Source organism: Tympanuchus pallidicinctus, unplaced genomic scaffold (assembly GCF_026119805.1).
Source record: "Tympanuchus pallidicinctus isolate F22 unplaced genomic scaffold, pur_lepc_1.0 scaffold12, whole genome shotgun sequence".
NCBI classification, from domain to species: Eukaryota; Metazoa; Chordata; class Aves; order Galliformes; family Phasianidae; genus Tympanuchus; species Tympanuchus pallidicinctus.
In genome coordinates, this window is record NW_026294637.1 from 6,598,781 (window position 1) to 6,615,327 (window position 16,547).

The following is a 16,547-nucleotide window of genomic DNA, read 5'->3' on the forward strand; positions in this document are numbered from 1 at the left end:
CCCGTGCCATCAGCTTGATGGGGAAATTGATCAACACAGGGACTGTGGCTTATGGTTGCATTCTGCTTTCCTGCATTCTGCTGTAGATCCACAATTGCTCTGCTGAAGTACGTGACATTAGTTTTCAGGCTGATAGTGTTACTGGAAGTGTAACCCAGTTGTGGTGTCTAAGTTCTCCTGGCCTTTGTTGGCTTTTTTTTTTTAAATCTTTCTACCCTAAGAAACTGTAAACTTTACATGTCAACCAGTCAGAATCTCTGTGAAACATCTGACTGAAACATCTGCTAGCAGATTAAAAAAATAAATAAAATTGCATCACTGCTAAAAACAAGTAGCAAACATTGTGTATGCAAGGATAGTGATGGTAAGGAACCATTTCCTTCGGGAACAACAAAAATGAGCTGTATACTGATGCTTTCTTGCCACTGCGACTTGTGCTAGGACCTAATGTGTACACAATTGTGCTCTGTTAAAGAATATTAGAGATATATATTTGCTGTGCAGGAAACCTTCTCTGATCATCTGGTTTAGCCTAAGCCTGGGATGAGTTTCCCTACTACAGATCTGCTCCATTCTTTGTTTGTGCTGATGTTCTTTTGACTCTGGGTAAATGGCAGAAGGGCTGACCCTTCCACTCTGTGCAATCCATCCTATGGGATGGATTGTGGCAGTCATGTACTGGTATTCAGCACTGGGTGGGATGTGACCTGAGTCCTTTCTTACAATGAACGTTAGCAGGTTTTTAGTCCAGGGTTAAGTATCCATTAGAATGTAACCCACGATCTCATGCATAAATGCAAGGCACAGCTTCTCCAAATGTAGCATGGATATTTTCTGTGTGGACGTTTTGAGATGAGTTTGAAACATAGATAAGTGATCAGTTTAATGGAGCAGCAAAGGCATATTTGCAGTTGCAAGCAGAGAGCAAAATAATAATAATAAATCAGTAAGTAAATAAAATTCAAACATCTCTCTTCTTTGAATGCCATTAAGGAATTGTGACCATTCAATCAGTGGAGACGCTTTGCATGTGATGAAATCCTGGAATGTGCATGTAAATAATACTTTGAAAATACAGTTGACTAAACTGTCTCTTTGCAATGATTGGAAACATTTTGGAATTAACTTCAATTTAGGTCATGGAATTAGGGTACACAGGGAAGCATTTCTTTCCTTTAAAGACTCTCAAGTCACATTGTACATATGGGAAAAATAAAATCCATCTGTCCTAAGCATTATTCCTGACACTACAGCTGCTTTAGGAGGATTTACTGACTTGCAAGACGCATGATTTGACTGTATTGATTTCTATTATTTCTTTGTTTAAATGGTATCTCCCATATTACTGCTCCAGCAAAACTCTCTTCCTCTTGAGAGGCCTTGTCAGTGACATGCTGGGATCTTTGCTGGAGCCACTGTTTTCAAATATTTACTGTCCCGGAGATTTCTCTGAGAAGAATGTATACTTTCTTTAGGAGAATTTGTGATGGATGCAAACTAATTTACCTTGGAACCTGCTCCAAAGCATTGCCGTTACTTCAAATAACATTCCTGTTGAGATGATAGTTGTGACTGAAAGTTGGCAAAGGGAAGAGCAAGAAGGAGAACACTTGAGGCACTCTGGTTAAACTAATGATGTAACCTGTTGTTGAATTTTGCAAGAAACCTACTATGGACCATGACAAATCATCCCTGGAGGATGAATAGAAGTAGCTGAGAAGGAATGCTGTGAAAGCTTAAAGTTGTCATTGTCTATGTGAGTGGCTTTATGCATGCATCTTACTGACCCCAGTGGGTAAGTAAGACCTCATGATTATTTGTCCTCCAAAGTAAGGAAATAGCACAAGGTTTTATTAGAGTAAACAGGGCCTTGGAATAAATGGTGACAGCAAATATGTCCCTAACTTCTGACTCATCCTGCTGTGTTTGTAGGCCAGCAGCAGAAGTCTTTAAGTTATTTCCTAGTTGAATTTTTAATCTTGCAAGGAGAAAATTTATAGTATATCTGGAGATCACCCAGCATGGAAACAATCATTATTTCTGTATCCATGTTGCCTGTTCCTTGTAACAGGCTGAAGCACAGGCTGAGGAGAGTGGGGCTGAACTTTTTCTTCTGTCACTTCAAGACAGTGAACTCTACCCAGCTGCTAGTGCCAGTACGTAAGTTAGGAGAGGTCCATGGCATCCTGTCTTCTCACTGCCAGGCCAAACACTGCTCTGGAAGTACTGGGCCAATGTTATCCCCTTCCAGCAATTCTTTGGCATCAATGGTAAACAGATTATTTATATTGACAAGGCTCAGCATTCTTTTTCCAACTGTTGCAGCAGTAGGCAAGGATCTTGTACTATGTATACACCAAAAGCATGTGAAGACTTCAAAACTCTTTCCAAGTGAAATTCAGTATTTTATTGACAGAGATGGGTAAACCAAGAGACCTAAAAAAGGCAAGAAGGGGGAAACTGTGCTTCCTCTTATAATCTTGGCTTTATCACAACGGGATAAAGCCCTTCTTGGCTTAGATAATGTCTTTAATTTACTTGGGCAGCAGCTTATCAGCAGAACAGGATGATCTTTTAACAATGCTTTATACTTGGAACGAGCTGAAAAAGTGAGTCAGAAGATGGTCACTTTTCTTCAATGTTGTGACAGCTTTCTATGTTGTGTTTTCTTTTTAAAGTTTGCGTGTTTCTTAGGGTAGTGGAGAGATGATCCTCTCTGCACAGATGGAATGAAATGCAAAATTCCTGAGCAGCACTGGAAGGCCAGAAGTAAGGAGTGCATTGAGATATTCTGCATGGGTTTGCAGTCCCTGTGAGATCCATTGCAGGAGTCAGTATGTTGTTCTTCTCTACAGTAGACTAGTTCTATAGTGTTTACAGTTTTGTCTGTAAAAAGCAAAAACAAAACAAAAAAAAGTGCAAAAATTGATCAAAGGTTTCGTGCTAATTCCTATTGGGTACAAAACAAGGTAAGAATCACAGAATCATAGAATTGCTGAGGTTGGAAAAGACATTAAAGATCATCAAGTCCAACCACAACCAAACCACACAACCTTAACAACCCTCTGCTAAGAAACAAGAGCTTGAACACTACAGACCATTTCCCTGAACTCATGATGGCAATTCATCTAAACAGCAAATGGACTTGATGAAGGGAAAGAATGGGAGAGTTGGGAAGGGCTCAGCCTGATGCCACAGTGAAGCAAAGCTGTCAAATATACGATCATTCAGAAGTATCTTAGCTTCTTCCACCTTTGCCATTGTCTTCATATGGAATTATCTTAGGCTTATGCTAGATGAAAGAGGTATGTGCTCTCTAAAGGGTATGTTCAGAAGTATTTCTCATCATATATGATGTATCTTTAATATTGAGAAGATATGAGTCTTTTTTGCTTTAGCGTGTAACTGTCGTGCTGTTAATTTGTCCCTAGTATCTGTGAACCATCCGATGCAGTTATTCTTGGAGACAGCAGTCAGTACTCAGTGCCACACAGACAAATGTGAGAAAAAGGCACCTACCTGTTTTCAATCACTGGATACTGTCTCACAACTGTAGTCATGAGGATTTCCTCTAAGATGTGTCTACTCTGAAATTCAGCTATTCTTTTTCTGTTTGAAACCATAATGCTTAGGAGGTCACCTCATCGTCTCTTCCTTTCCAGTGGTGTAAAACCACGTTCTGTGCTGTCTTCCAAGCAAGTCCTGTTCACCTGACTGAGCTGAGAAGTGCTGGGATGAAATAAAGCTGAGCTGTTTTGAACCATTCCAACACCCACAGAATTTATGTTTTCCTAACGCTTGCACACAATTGCAGTTACTGCCTTTCTGTGAGGCAGCAGCTGGGGGCCGAGAGCAGGCAGCTGCAGCCTGCTGTAGCCACCACTGGAGTGCCTGCACGTATAAAAATGATAGAACATCCAGCCCTGCAGTTCCTTAATTGCAGCTGGGATTTTGCAGCTGTGGAGTCGTACCATGAGAAATACATTCGGTGCAGCGATTCAGTGAGCATAATTTTGGGGCCAACAAATTTTGTCGTGTGAGCTGGAGAGAAATGAGCTCTATAAGACCTAATTCTTCCTCTTCCTTTTTTCCTTGTTGCTGTCCCTGTTTGCTTTCTGTTACTGGGAGTTTGCAGCACTCGGTGCTAGAGATGAGCATCTGTCACGCCATCCACCACTAAGGAACTGCTGTTCAGACTGTGAGGAGGTTAAAAAAATTGTCCAAGGGTATGATTATGTATGTTTTGTTCTCTTGAAACATCAGTTTTACCCACCTATGGGTAAAGTGATGGCAGTAATATCTTAAAGAAGTACTTTGGGCTTAGTTTAGTCATAGAATAGCTTGAGTTGGAAGGGACCTCAAAGATCATCAAGCTGCAATTCCCCTGCTGCAGGAAGGGCTGCCAACCTTCATATCTAATACTAGATCAGGCTAACCAGGGCCACATCCAACCTGGCATTGAACCAGGGCATCCACAACCTCTCAGGGCAGCCTGTTCGAGCTTCTCATCAATGATTTTATAATTTTTTGAAATAGCAAGACCATCTTTCTCCAGATAAATGCTGAAGTGGAGAGTTCACGTTAAAAGTGGCTTTGCCACACTCTGAGGGAGGGTGGGGTAATTCATTAAAAAGTAAGTCTAAATTTTTATTTCAGACACTCAGAAATGACAAAAAAATATTGCTTGTTTGGTTTGCTGTTTTATTTCCTAACTCACTGGAAAGTTTTGGCCATCAAGCTTGCCAATTGGACAGAAAATCAGAACAAAAACATCCATTTCTGGAAATCCTGTGCTCTTCTGTCTGGATTAGGTGCCCTATTTTCAGAGAGGGGCTGTAAGCATTGTTATACCTAAAAAATTAAAGATATTTAGCATTTTATGGCACTATACAACATTATTAATCACATATATATATATATAATTATTTATATAAGTTGTTCAAGAAAGATAGAAGACTCAAGTTTTTTTCTAGGTCTTCTGCTTTAGGCAATAGATGACTTTGCTTACAAATGTACTGAAAAGATAAGCTGAGAAAGAACTAATTTACCCAAATTCAAACAGTGACAGTTGAACTACGTTGTTTATGTATAGGAGAAAGATAACTTAGATCTTAAGGTCTTTCCTATGCCATTGTTTATTCCTCAGTGTTTTTACAGCCGTGGTCAAAATAATTTGCAACATTTATTCCAGTTGATCAGAATGGCCTACTTGAATTTGCACATTGATTTTTGTAGAGGATATTTCTGTGAGCTTATCTGTATTGATTAAATGTTATGCAGCTGAGTCTTTAATCTCTCCTGGGTCTGAGAGGGGCAGGATAGCTCAAAGAACAAGCAGTCCTGCAGAAATTCAAAACAGAAAAACACTATCAGATAGCATCAGAAATATTCCAGAGACTCGTTAGCCTTCCTGCCTCTTATGATTCTAAGCACAATGCGTGTTTCTGTTTCAAATCCATCTTCAAATGGAGAATTTTATTCCCCTGTACTTCTTTCCATGTCATTCTATGGATAGAAATGCTATTGGATGCCCCTCCTCTGAAAAATATGTCTGAGAGTTGCTTTGAAGCTTGTTTTTTAGCAGTGACAAAACATTGGTTTTCAGAAAGCAGTTTTGAAGCCCTTTTGGTCTAAAGTTGAAGCTTAGCACAATTTCTCCTTAGAGGCGTAAGTTCTATTGCCCTGTATGATGCACTTAGCAATAAATCAGTACTGTTATTCACCTGTTAGGTCTGGAATGTGCATGAAGAATTAAAACATAGAGTCACAGGCAAACCCTTCTTTACCCACGAGGAGCTGAAAACTGTTTCTCTAACTAGAGAGAGAAAAGCTGTAGTCCTCAGTTGTTGACTGAAGTAAAGGTAGGCAGTATGGTCCTATTCCTTGTTCAGTGACTGAGCATGCAGAGTTAGACCAGCCAGCAGATATGGATTGTGTTTCACTGGCACTGTATCAGCTTTTACCCATGGATCTTTGAAGTAGAAGAGTCATAACTGAATTAGCTGTCTACGTGGATTACAAGAGGTCCTATCAGTGTTCTTTTCTTGTACCTTTTTCTCCACATCTAAATAAGAGATTCTGTCATCCTACTGCGTCGTCTTTTGCTATGCCATGAAATATTTCATCTTTTGACCAGAACGCAATATTTTAACTCACTGACACAGGACAGTGCTTCTAATCTGAAAGTTTTTTAAGCACTTCGCTACCAGAATTGGATGCTGATCATCGATTTTCTTCATAAGTGTCTTCAAACCCCACTGATGCCCAGATATTCATGATTCATTACCCTTTACGAGATTTTTCCTCTACTTCATTACATTAAAAACAAGTTGGAGGGCAGGGAAGGGGGGGAAGAGCTGAGCAGAAACTCACCCAAATATTTATAAAAGTTCTGTATCCTCCATTCTGGAATATTGCTGATATCTTCTGATGTGTAAAGCTTCTGGATTCAATTGAAGAACAGAGACAAAAATGAATAGTAAGGATCATAAATTAGTTGCCCTGATCCGATATGTTTTAGGAAGCTAGTTAAGAATTTCCTGAGTTTGGAAGATGCTGAGTGCTTGCAATTCTATTGAACTTCAATAGGCAGCGATGAGTAGCTCCATATTTTGAAAAATCAGGTCATTTATTTCAGTATTCAAGTAACTTCACTTTACAGATCTGTTTCAAGAGGGATTTTTCTGATTGTACCAGCCCCCAATTAAAATTTGCCAATTGCTGTGGAAAAAAAAAAAGCAGCTTAGATTTCTGCACACATGAGTGGATAAGAACTGCTTACATTTGCTCCTATCTACTGTCCTAGTTTTAATTTGACTTTTGTTTTTTACTAGAAACTTCCAGCAAAACTGCTGCACTTAATGTGTTTGGCCTGGTTTCTAAGGCAAATCTTTTGGCTCCCCTCAAATTCAAATCCTGCCTCCTAGCAGTCTTCAGTTTCTCTATGCACCCTCAGTTTTCTGTGCCAGCTTTACTTACCACTTGCATGGACTCTCCGAAACATTTGGCCCAGTCTTGCTGATGTGTGAGTTTTCTTGGAGAATTGGGTCTGTTTTGTTTTGTTTTACAATGATTTTATCTGTTACTGGATTTTGTATGGATATTTTAATTTTTATTTTTTTTCTGAATGTTTTGGAGACCTCTACAAAGCCCGTCAGGTTTCTCCAGTGAATACTTTATTTTAATAAGTGTGTATTGAATGCTTCGTTTAACTTTACTATTGTGAAGTGCCCAGAGACACTGTGCTTGGATGAGCAGTTATGTAAGTGCAATTTGTTTTAGTGGTTGCTTTTTTCTGTATCAGAATTAGCATTCAGCTGAGGTTTGAAGTCATACAGTGCATATGCAGAGGGGGAAGTAAATAAAACAACTTAATGCATCTACATATATAACCCCAAACTGCTTTGCTTATCTGTGCCTGCTCATTCTACTCAATGGCCGATCAGTCCCTCAAATGCTTTTCTAGAGATGGTGGAACGGCTGTTGCCTGATCTCTGAGGGTGCATGGAATGTGTGTCTAGTTAAATAGAAAGCATGCATTTCCCTTCAAAGTCAGGTGTAACTCAAATGTAAGGCTTTTGTTGTTTTGTTTGTTTGTTTGTTTTGCTGTTCGTTTTTTTTCCATTTTGACATGGAAGCTGTATTGAAAACAGACCCGATCCGTAACTATTGTTTATCTCTACAGGAAGGAGCACTTATTACAAAGAAATCAAATTGTTTCAGAGGGACTCCTGACTATTTAGTGGACTTCACAGGCAGAGCTGGAAATTCTGTGTTGGGAAAGGAGAAAAGCTTGCATTCGTGTATATGACTGTTGAGTAACCTGTGAGGTATTGTTATTTTATTGCAGATATTGTATTTGCCAGGCAAGTAGCCTGTGAAGCTAGCAGGCATTGCCATATAACAGTGTGTGTAGCCTGTTACAGTGGGAATTTCCAATGTACTTGTAGGCAGCAGTAGCAAGATGATCAGTCATACTGGTTTTACAGTGTGACTGTAAAAAGAAGGGGGGGAAAGTAGAAAGAAGAAGAGAAAACTCCTCCAATGTGAGCAACTAGCAGAATCTAGCGTTAATTTCTTTAACTGTGCCTGCTGTGGAGAGGGGAATCGGCAAACTGGGTTCTTAGGTTTGTGCTTTTTTTGTAAGCTACCACTCAGCATATTTCAGATAATGGTGCTTTGTCAGAACTCTAATTTACTGATGGAGGAAGTATAGTATGTCTTTGTAGATGTCAACCTGTGGTCAATTCCACCGTAAATCCCATCACAGCCTCATGTACTGCGAGGTCTCTCCTTGTGCTGCTGTGCTGCTCTGAGCAACCTGGTGCCGAAATAAACCTGCTTTGTACCAGTCCTGTTTGGTGAAGAAAAACACCATCTATCCCAAGCAACAAGAACTCATATTGAAGGGTGAATGTGTGAGCATAAACAGCGTTACGGAGGGACAGCCTAATCTAGAGCAGCCATTTTATTTAAAAAAAAAATAAAATGAATTTATTATTAACCTCGCTTCAGAAAATGACAGAACATATTTGGCAGGACAGCCTTCCAGCCTCCCACAGGACTGAATAAAATGTGCTTATAGGCATTTTATTTGGGAATTCTGCAGCCTAACTCATCATACAGGTATGATTTGCAGAGTCTCATCCCCGCTGCCTGTTTTTAATTGAGAAATGATGGAGAATGGGAATGTAAAGCATCTCATCTTCACCTCCATCTCTGCCTCCTTCTTAGCCAGTTTTTCTTCTCCTTTTTTCCCATATTCAGTGCCAGCTGGCAAATCACTGTCTTGCTTTGCTGTGAGGTGTCAGTTTGCTGAAACAAGTCTGATACACACACAGCTTTGCAGGCCCCAAACTGGAAAGGCACTCCAGGTTTCCAAAAAGGCTTCTCTTGTGAGGTTGGTGCACAGTGCCCGAATCAATGCCTAGCCCGTGGAAGTGGGATGTTACAATCTGGGCGAAATCTCTTATATGATGTTGGTCATGGTTAGACCAGGATGACCTAGTGATGGTCCAGAAAGGAACTGTAACATAGTGTCTTGTACTGTGGTCCTTGTGCAGTGTCTGTTTCATTACTCTCGTTGTTGAAAAACAAGTACAAGGGTTCTTCACCACTCACTGGAAATGGTTTTGGATTAGTTCATTTATTCTGTAATTTGTTAGCAAAATATTTCTGATTCGTAGCATCAGCTCTGAGAGTTTTTTTTTCCTCCCGTTCTCATTAATGTCTTCAGTTCCCTCTTGCTTGGAGGAATGAGTGCTACCTACTGGACTATGGGACTGCATAAAGATCCTAGGAAAATCTAATGGATCTGAAGATCTCTGCACATTCTATCTTTTTTTTTTTTTAATTATTTTTTATTCTTGGCCTCTTCTCAACGGTCTGCTTGTAATTCTTATTTTTAATGTATGGGGCCACACTTTGCCCTTCTGTGTCATTTATTTTGGTTTAAGTTTTAGAACAATCTAGAGCATGCATTTCTCAGTGCTTATTTGTATACAGAAATTGCACTGATTTAACTACCAGATTTTTAAATCAACTCAATTAATGCAATCCGTATGTGAGCAACTAGCTTAAGTCAGTTAAGAACCCTTCTTCAAGTATATGATTGCAAACTACATTTAAATTAAGAAAATCAAGAACACAAGGCTTAGAAGCAGGCTAAAGGACATCACTTCAAAAGTAAAATGTTAGTTATTCAGTCTGTTATCATGAAACCTTAGATTCTGGTCTTAGTTTTTCACTGATATGCTGCCTTGTTGCAGGAGTGTCCTCACTTTTTCAATATTTATGCCTGCAAAATTAGGATTAGCTAAAATAGTTTGTAGGAGGATGAGGCTGTCTTTAAAAAATGTTTTCTCCTAGTGGAAAACTTAAACTTTTCAATGAACAGTAGTCAAAATTGGAGCCAAACCTTCCCATTTAGAAACAGCGCTTCCATTTGGAAGTGTCACTGCAGTGCTATTTGAGCTCTGTTTGACTGTCCCGTTGTCCTGGCTTCTCCTGCCTCCCATGCTGCACCATAATTGTGCATCTTACTGAATTACTGTTGTCAAGGCTATCAGTTGTGTTGCAGGATGTGTGGCCCAGACAACGAGACCCACAGGCAGACAGGAATGAGTACCTAAGAATCCTTAAATGCATGTTTTCTGCTGTATGCTGATGGCATCTCTTAAGCAGTTTAAAGTTCTGAATTGTCCAATTTGAAGTTTTGATGGAAAGTTTTGAAGAGAATAGAGTGTTGAGGAAAAGCTGTTATTTCCTGCAGAAAGCAGGTATTTGTTAAAAGAAAAATCTTGAGTTGAAGATTTACTTTTCTAGTCAAAACTTATGATTAAAAATTCTGTTTTAGGGCTGCATTATCAGTGACAAAGTATTCAGAGGCATTGCAAACAGAGCCTAGAGATGAGCCAATCTCATGGTAGATGTCAAGAAACTGAGAACTCAGTTTTTAGCAGCTCCCTGAATCCTTATTTACTCCTCCATAAAATAGTACAAATCATCATAACTTTCATTTTCCTCATAAATGACAGTGCAAAGTGTCACCAAGTGCAGGTGAATTTGTTCTCCTATTTGCTAGTTACTGTTGTTGCAGCTAAAAGAGTAGAAATCTGATGAGTGTCCTTTCATGTGGAACTGAGGAAGTAGTTTAGCTCATCTGTGATAATGCTGTTAACTCACCTTTCAGTAGGTCATGTGAACTTCTTGTCTCATTTGATTATGACATTGACAATGTTAGCTGGGGGTGATGCAGATCTCATTCTGTTTAACTGGTTTGTGACAAAATGCGTCTTAATGAAATGTGTCCACTGAGAGAAAAGGAACTCTCCTATCAGAGCTGAGCAAGGACAGAGGCACAGTTACACGCACCAAAAGGAGGAAGCACAGACTACGTCATTTATCTCGGGAAGTAAGAATTGTCCACTGTGAAAAAATCAGTCAAATGTAGAAGGTGAAACTCTGAAGGCTCATTGTGCTAATTAGCATCAGTGTTCTAATGCGGATAGGCAAGAAGAAGCTGGTGGAGTGATTCTTTAGAATACCATTAGCACAAGAGGAAGCACTGCACATCACGGGTTCATTAATCTGTGCTGAAATGGAAAAGTCATAAAGCAGCAGTGGTGTAAAGTGGTCAGGATTTTCCAGTGGCCTTGTTCAATTGGTTGGCAGCCAGATAGTGCAGGTGTCATCTAGAAGATAATATTGTGTGTGAAAAGTGCAATTAAGAAAAGGTAGTAGTAAGAAATTTCATCTTACAGGCCTGGAGGTAAGCTAGTATGGCAGCAAGGGGTCACAGTGCAATTGGTAAACTGCCATTGCTTGGTCCTTCATGGTATTTGCTTAGGAGGAGTTAACTTACAGACCTTGATTTTCATCAAGCCTGCATTAGCCACTATGGCCTTTACTTAAGATGAAAACAGTGTGAAAGTAAGGTGTGGTGCAAATGAAGCTTGAGGACTCAGCTCTGGGGGAGCGGAGAATAAATGCAATTTAGAAATGAGGTGAGTAAAACTTGAAGAGGAGATGTGGCATAGACGTGGCTCCTGAACCTTCTGTCTGCTTTGGTTGTATTGGAAAGGCAGATGGCTCTTATCCTGATTCTTCATAGGAATTTTAGCACTCCTACTGCTTGCAGTCAGAAGAAAGAATAGTATATGAACAGTAGTGAATTGTTAGCTGCAATAATGTAGATGGAAACTGCTTTGGTCACTGGTGTCTGTATATATGCCTTGGAGCTATTCACCTATATTTCACTGTGAAAAAAATGAAAATCTGATAACTTCAGACCCTGAACAAAGAAAGAACATTGCCCCCTTTGCTTCTTGCAGTAACTGGGGAAGGGATCACTTTTCTTCAATGAAACCTCGCAGCTTGCCAAAATGCAAAAGTGAGGTATCCCAGAGGGAACTTAAAGCAGCCCACTTTAATGATGGGAAAGAAATTTCACTCTGAAATTAGTGATGCAGCCCAGAGCACAGTAGGAAAATACCTTGCCCTCTAATTCCCCATTTTTGATTCCAGCTGTAGCGTGCTGTAGTGCTTATCTGTGTATTTATCTGCTATAAAATGAAATGGATTATATGAAGAGCTCTACAAAGTGGTCTTCAGCACTCCAAAATTTCCCTAATGCAATTAAGACTGAAATTTCAGAAAATGAAAGATTAGTTAGCTGCCATAGACTGGTGTTTCATTGGATTGCACGCATATGTGCAATATTTATGTTGTGGGGACTTTCTGTTTCTAGAATGACCATGGACAACATGCTACAATGCAGTGACTGGATGGCATTGGATGAGCTTCTCCATGGAGTAAATGCATGGTGACTGTAATCAGTTCCAGCACATGGACTTCAAGCTGTAAAAAAAATAATTACATTTCTGTCACATCTTCCTTTAAATTATGAAGGAGGGCTTTGCTGGTTCTGCTGCTTCCTAACGTCACTGGCTTGTTCTCTGAGAAGATTAACAATCAAGAAAATTGAGGATTCCACCTGCCCTCCCCACATGTACTCACACCTCAGGCTGATCTGAGCTTTCTTAATTGCAAGACCAAAACACTTTAATGCAAATATTCCTTTGCTTCCATCCTAGGTAGGCAGTAGTTATTTATAAGTCCAGCATGCTGTGTCTGTCTGAGGCTGCCACATGCTGTTCAACGACATCCTGATGTTTACTTGTGCCTACTTTCCTTTATAGATATTCTTATCCTGTGCTAGTACTGCTGTCTGCTTTTAAGATGCACAGCGAATGGTGATGTTGCTCTCTACATATCAAACACAATGCATCCCTTTAGATTTCATAGTTCACTGTGCCCCAGGTGCTGTTATTATCAGTCCTGACATCATTCATTTGATATGATGGGCCCTGTCTTTCCATTTATCTGTAATGGACAGGAGATTTTGAATCATTTTATCTTCCAAGCACAGCAACATCTTTTCTTTAAAAAGTGACTTTCCTCTCTCTCCATTTCTCGCTTTCTTCCTTGTCTAATATCTTGTGCATTGTATTTATCCTCCCCATGTCTTTATTTTGTATTTCCTTTTCCCTTTTTTTTTTTTTTTGGGGGGGGGGAAGGGGGTTCGGTTGTCTGTTTTCTTTTTCTCCTCTCCTCCCTCTGTATTCCCCCTTCTCTCTTTTTCCCCTCTCATTTTCCTTTCCATGCAGGGCATTGATCCAGTCTTACCACAGCCAACTGAAGAGTTCTGTTAACCATATCAGCCTTGGGTTAGTTTAGGTAGTGTCTCCCAGTCCAAACACATTTCAGAATTGAGTAAAGTTGGAAGCTGAGGTGCTTGGGATCTTTTGCTTTGCACTTAAGTCAAGCAGGCCTAAGGGTAAGACAACAAAGAAGACAAATGTTCAGTAAAACTTAACGTCAAACTTTGAGGTGCAAGATTAAAAGCAAGGTCTTTCAATTGCAAACAGACTTAAAATATTATTCTGTTTTTAACTGAAAAAGTCCATGCGTTAGCAACTTAACCTATTTCTCATTAACTCCCTCTGAGGTGTCCCTGCCTTCAGAGAAAGACCTAATGCTTTTCTTAGAAGTGCATTTACTGCCTGTGGATTCAGAAGAGAAAACTCAACCTCATCTTTATGACTGTGGTGTATATCAACTGGAGATGTTAAGGATCCAGTTTTCATAGAGTAGTTCTCCCATTTGCAGTTCTGAATGACTACCTGCCTTTATACATCTTCAGAGGTGAGGCTTGTAGAGGTGCAGGAGTATTATTGATGATGTGTAATGATATTTGCAACCAACAGGCAACAGATTCACCTGTGGTTGAATTTTCTGTGCTCACAGCCAGTCAAAGGAGAGTTGTATGTTTTCCATCAGATTTTTGCTCCAGGGTCTGGGCTTGAATACTTTGTTCATTTTCCAGGGACACATGGCACTAGTATATCTGAAGGACAGACTGCCCAAGCATTTCTTTCCTCAGACAATTGTGAGTGCTGAATGCTTTGCTGTGTATCACTGTGGCAGTGTTTTCTGGCTACATACATTTTTAGAACAGCTTAGTTATGCTTAGAGGATCCTATCTTCTACCAGCTCCATAGTTTTCTTGAGTTATTCTAGAGCTACTCACAGAAACGTTACAGCCCTAGAGTCTGCTTGTAGTAAGAAGGTCAAAAGTGTTTGGTCTTGCTTGGTGGGAGAGACATGATATTTGCAGAGACTGCTTCAAATTGTGGAACCGATCCTTTCTGCAGTGGCCCTAATGGATCATATCTCTCAAAGGTTGTGGCTGAAATGTTTAATGGAGCCACTTCAGTTCTTATGTAGAACAAAAGAGAAAATAGTTTCCTTTTGTTGTGCTTTGGTAGCCAAGCAGTATAGTCCAAGAGGCAGCTAACAGCTGTCCTGCATGCTGACCCTCATCAAAAAAACTGCTTAAACGTAGAAAAGAAAGTAGAGCTGTAAGAAAAGTTCAATCCAAAGCATCAGACTTGCGAGCAAGGGAAATACAATTTAATTACGGGTAATCTGTATAGAGATAGAGGTGGGGTTTTCTTTACTTTATTGGAATTCCTTGTGGCAAACCATTTTCATCACTTGGTTTGAGCTGCTCGTAGTCCCATCCGGGCTGTCACGTAGTCTCACTAATGCTGCAAAGGAGAGAAGACATAAAGCATTTAAAGCAAACATAATAGCATGGAACTACGTTGTGAGAAATGCCTTTTGATTTGAGAAGTGAATTTCATTAAATCCTGCCAAATGTAGAAAGCCAGTCTCAGCTTTCCAGTCCCTTCATTTGCTATCAGCAGTTGAGATCAGCTTAATATTTTACCTTCACCCTTGGCTGCAGAGCATAACGGACAAAACCATTATCCGTGAATGTCATCGCCATTAGGAGAGGAAGAGAAGAAGGAAAGGAACAAGGGAACAGAGCTGGTGGGGATCTCCAAAAATAAACAGCCTTTAACACTATGATCAGAGGGAGAGAGCGAGATTGGAAAAATCAGTGTCTCATAATTTAATTAAAGTTCTACATCTCCTTCAGAGCTGCGGCTACAAGCTGCCAGGCAGAGGACTAATGTTTAAAGGTCATTTAAATGAGCAGAGATGTTCATCATTGGAGGAACAAAACTGAACTTTGCCTCCCAGTTCTTGCCTGCTTGCTGAGAATTTACCTTCCTTCCCTGCTGTAAATAACAGCTTTGCCTGTGAATGGCATGGGGCAATTGAACCGTCATAGGGTCTCCACTAGGAAGAGCCTCCTTTTTTATCAGACTTATGGAATTTGTAAATTGCAACTTGGGCAGAGTGAAGACTGTCCAAAGAGTGAGGGTACTGTGAGCTATGGACATGTCAGCATCCTGTGTAGAAGCTGTGCTTATGACCCAGCACTGCATCCCAGAGCATAGGCCATAGCAGAACCAGACGCTGCAGTGAGAAGCACTGCAATGCTGCAGAGTTGATTAGGAGTTTTTTTCTTGCATCCTTTTCTAAAAGAACATGCGTTTGTTCTTGTGTTCTGAAAGAAAAATAATTTATATATTTTACAAAGTGTTTTTTTGTTAAGTGACTTTTAAAATGGAGTAATACCTGCTGGAAGGAAGTTGTGTACACACACAAGTTCTTAGCAGAAATACAATTGTAAATCTCAGCTGAACATCTGATGTCCTGCAGGTCAGGAGAGCTGAGCCTACAGGTAACTTTGCCTGAAGGGCTATGAAGAAACATAGCAGAGGTGGTCATGTTTTCATGTGGAATTTTTGGTAGAAGCATTCAGTGGCTTCTCGTGCTTTAGTTACTGGTAATATTTTCTAACTTTCAGAATGAGCAATGTAGCAGCTATGGGTTATGAAGAAAGAAGGGAATTCAGGTAACACTAGAACTAAAGTCAGAATGGGTCTTGTGATGTTGCCAGAAACCCCAAGATGGCATCAGAGACCTTGTTTTCCTCCATTAAAATCATATGACATTTTTAGTGAATTTTATTGTTTCTTTGTTTTCTTTTCTTAACCAGTTCTCCAGTGTATCTAGTATTTTTTTTTCAAGTATTCCAGTTTTAAGATCTTTTTTCTGCAAGCATCATTTGCAAGGCACTGATAATATCAGAACTGCTGGATGCAATGCACCCCAATTTTAATGCAAGATTCTGCCTGAAGAGCACCAGATTGTGTCCCCGGGAATACATCTGTACTTATTCTGTTGCTAGGCTGGAACAGCAAAGCTGGGTGTAACTCTGTAGTAGGAATTTGTCCAGTGCTTAAAATAGTTAGGCTCTGCAGTGCACACAGTCACTAATGAGGGAAATTAGTCAGATGTTGCAAAATTGCACGATGATGTACTGCTCCTTACAATCAAATATCCTGCAAAATTTTTCACTGATCACTGAGTCAGGAGCAGAATATTTTCAAGCCAACTAATGAAAACACTTTCTCACTGCAAATCTAAGATCCTTATTTAGCTTTTTATTCAGTCTTTGCAGTGAATCTAGGTAATTGTTCCACATAATGATGTAGCATGCATCAAGATCTTCTTGATGTGCTTCAGATAGCTACATTTCTCATGAGCGGAGGAGCTTAAATGAGATATCC

General features: G+C 39.9%; 1 protein-coding gene across 6 annotated transcripts in view; it reads left to right on the forward strand.

The window, feature by feature from the left end:
• Nucleotides 1-16,547, forward strand: part of AGBL1 (AGBL carboxypeptidase 1) — a 478,919-nt gene that overhangs the window by 123,936 nt on the left and 338,436 nt on the right. The window lies entirely within an intron of this gene.